Source organism: Arachis hypogaea, chromosome 6, assembly GCF_003086295.3.
Source record: "Arachis hypogaea cultivar Tifrunner chromosome 6, arahy.Tifrunner.gnm2.J5K5, whole genome shotgun sequence".
In the NCBI taxonomy this organism is placed as follows: domain Eukaryota; kingdom Viridiplantae; phylum Streptophyta; class Magnoliopsida; order Fabales; family Fabaceae; genus Arachis; species Arachis hypogaea.
The window spans coordinates 48,633,964-48,637,592 of record NC_092041.1 but is presented as its reverse complement, the minus strand read 5'-3'; positions in this window follow the sequence as shown (position 1 = coordinate 48,637,592).

The window sequence follows — 3,629 nt, the reverse complement described above, 5'->3', positions numbered from 1 at the left end:
ATTGAAATTTTGACTTGACTTGTAAGAAACAACTAATTTTAAAAATTTTTGACCAAGTCAACCCAAAATTTCGAAATTTGGAGGGAAATAAGGAAAAGATATTTTTGATTTTTTTTAAATTTTTAAAGAAAAACACAAAAATACCCAATGCATGAAATTTTGGATCAAAACACAAGATGCATGCAAGAATGCTATGAATGTCAAGATGAACACCAAGAACACTTTGAAGATCATGATGAACATCAAGAACATAATTTTGAAAAATTTTTGATGCAAAGAAAACATGCAAGACACCAAACTTAGAAATCTTTAATGCATGAAAAATATGAATGCAAAGATGCACATGAAAAACAAAAAAGACACAAAACAAGAATCATCAAGATCAAACAAGAAGACTTGTCAAGAACAACTTGATGATCATGAAGAACACTATGAATGCATGAGATTTTCGAAAAATGCATGAAAAATTTTAAAAGCATGCAATTGACACCAAACTTAAAATTGACACAAGATTCAAACAAGAAACACAAAGTATTTTTGATTTTTATGATTTTCTAATTTTTTTTGTATTTTTATTAATTTTTTCGAAAATAAAGTTGGAGAAAACGAAAAAGAAAAGAAAAAATTTTGAAAAAGTTTTTGAAAAGAAAATTACCTAATCTGAGCAACAAGATGAACCGTCAGTTGTCCATACTCGAACAATCCCCGGCAACGGCGCCAAAAACTTGGTGGACGAAATTGTGATTTCTATCTTTTGAGCTTTAGCATATATTTACTCTTAGGGCACTGTTTATTTTCACAACTCCGTTCAACTAACCAGCAAGTGTACTGGGTCGTCCAAGTAATAAACCTTACGTGAGTAAGGGTCGAATCCACAGAGATTGTTGGTATGAAGCAAGCTATGGTCACCTTGCAAATCTCAGTTAGGCAGATTAAATTGGTTTATGATTTTTTAGAATAATTAATAATAAAAAGGAATGATAAAAGGGATAGAACACTTATGCATATTCATTGGTGGGAATTTCAGATAAGCGGATGGAGATGCTGTAGAGCCCAGGGATGCCTACTTTCCTACTGCTTCTACTCAATCCTTCTTACTTCCTTCCATGGCAAGCTTTGTATAGGGGTTCACCATCAACTGTGGCTACTTTCTTCCTCTCGGGGAAATATCCTGTGCGGCTGTCACTCGCACAGCTAACCAGTCTGGAGGCATCACCCATGGCTGATGGCTACATCCCATCCTCGCAGTGAAAACTAATGCTCACGCACTCTGTCACAGTACGGCTAATCACCGGTTGGTTCCCTCCCCTACTGGAATAGAATCCCTCTTTTGCGTCTGTCACTAACGCCCAGCAGGTTACAGGTTTGAAGCACGTCACAGTCATTCATTACCGGAATCCTACTCGGAATACCACAGACAAGGTTAGACTTTCCGGATTCCCAGGATCCTACTCGGAATACCACAGACAAGGTGAGACTTTCCGGATCCTCATAAATGCCGCCATCTATCTAGCTTATACCACGAAGATTCTGTTGGGGAATCTAAGAGTTACGCATTCAAGCTCTGTTGCATGTAGAACGGAAGTGGTTGTCAATCACACGCGTTCATAAGTGAGAATGATAATGAGGGTAATCTGACTCATAACATTCATCATGTTCTTGGGTACGAATGAATATCTTGGAATAGGAATAAGATAGAAACCGAATAAGAGATAATAGAATTGCATTGATACTTGAGGTACAGCAGAGCTCCACACCCTTAATCTATGGTGTGCGGAAACTCCACCGTTGAAAATACATAAGCAAAGAGTTCAGGCTTGGCCGAATGGCCAGCCCTCTCTAACGTGATCACAGGATTCAAAATACACTCCAGGATGTCTAATACAATAGATAAATGTCCTATATATACTAGACTAGCTACTAGGGTTTACATGAGTAAGTAATTGATGCATAAATCCACTTCCGGGGCCCACTTGGTGTATGCTTGGGCTGAGCTTGATCATTCCACGAGCTAAGGCATTTCTTGGCGTCAAACTCCAGGTTATGACGTGTTTTGGGCGTTCAACTCCGGATAATGACGTTTTTCTGGCGTTTAACTCCAGACAGCTGCATGAACTTGGCGTTTAACGCCAAGTTACGTCGTCAATCTTCGAATAAAGTATGGACTATTATATATTGCTGGAAAGCTCTGGATGTCTACTTTCCAACGCCGTTGAGAGCGCGCCAATTGGAGTTCTGTAGCGCCAGAAAATCCATTTCGAGTGCAGGGAGGTCAGATTCCAACAGCATCAGCAGTCCTTTTGTCAGCCTTCTTCAGAGTTTTGCTCAAATCCCTCAAGTTCAGTCAGAATTTACCTGAAATCACAGAAAAACACACAAACTCATAGTAAAGTCCAGAAATGTGAATTTAACATAAAAACTAATGAAAAATCCCTAAAAGTAGCTTAAACTCACTAAAAACTATATAAAAACAATGCCAAAAAGCGTATAAATTATCCACTCATCACAGGCTGTATGTGATCAACGCCGTACGGTCACTATTGCCAATATCTTCCAGATCTGAACCCCAGGATTAGTGTGGATCCATTCTGATTGAGGGTGAAGCTCCTGCAGTCCATTCTCTTTAATGATCCTACTCAAAATGCCACATACAAGGTTGGATCTTTCGGATCAGAGAATGCTACGCCTTGGGGTTCTGGCCTCTACCACAGAGACCCTAATCTCCCCATACCTCAGCTGAACTGGTGTCTCGATAAGTCCCCAACGAAGTGGTGGATTAGCCATCTAAGAGATGTATAATCAAGCTGGTGGTTCGATGCTTTTCAGCTACGTATTCACACGAACCCAAGAAGAACAGGGTGGTTGTCAGGCACGCGGTCTTAGTACGAAGAACGAAGATGATTGTCACGGGTCATCTTATTCATCAAGTTGAAGAATGAAGATACATCTTAGAATTGAATCAAACACGGATTGAAAAGAAACAGTAACACTTTTATTAATCCATAAAACTCAACAGGGCTCCTCCCCTCAACCTAGGAGGTTTAGAAACTCATACAGATAGAGAAACACAATGATAAACAAAAATATGGCATAAAGTCCCCCAAGATTATGTAAAATATCCTTTTCATACTAAACTAATGACTAAGGATTACATAAGAAAGGTAAAACAATCTTTTTAGTGCTAAAATCCACTTCTGAGACCCACTTGATGAGTGTTTGGTGAGCTTTGATGAGATCCATGTGCTATGAGGCCTCTAGGATGTTGAACGCTGGCTAGGGGGTCCTCTTTGGGCGTTTGGACGCTGGTCTCCTCCTTTGGGCGCTAGACGCCTGGACTAGGGCAGGAGGTTGGCGTTGGACACCGGTTTTGGGCCTTCAATTCTGAAGTAAAGTATAAACTATTATACATTGCTGGAATGCTCTAGATGTTAGCTTTTTATAGACGTTAAGAATGCTCCATTTGGATTTTTGTAACTCCAGAAAAGCTCTTTCGAGTGCAAGGAGGTCAGATCCGGACAGCATCTGCAGTGCTTTCTCTGTCTCTAAATCAGACTTTTGCTCCAGCTCCTCGATTTGAGCCAAAAATTACCCAAAATTGCACAAAAATACACAAACTCAAAGTAGAATCC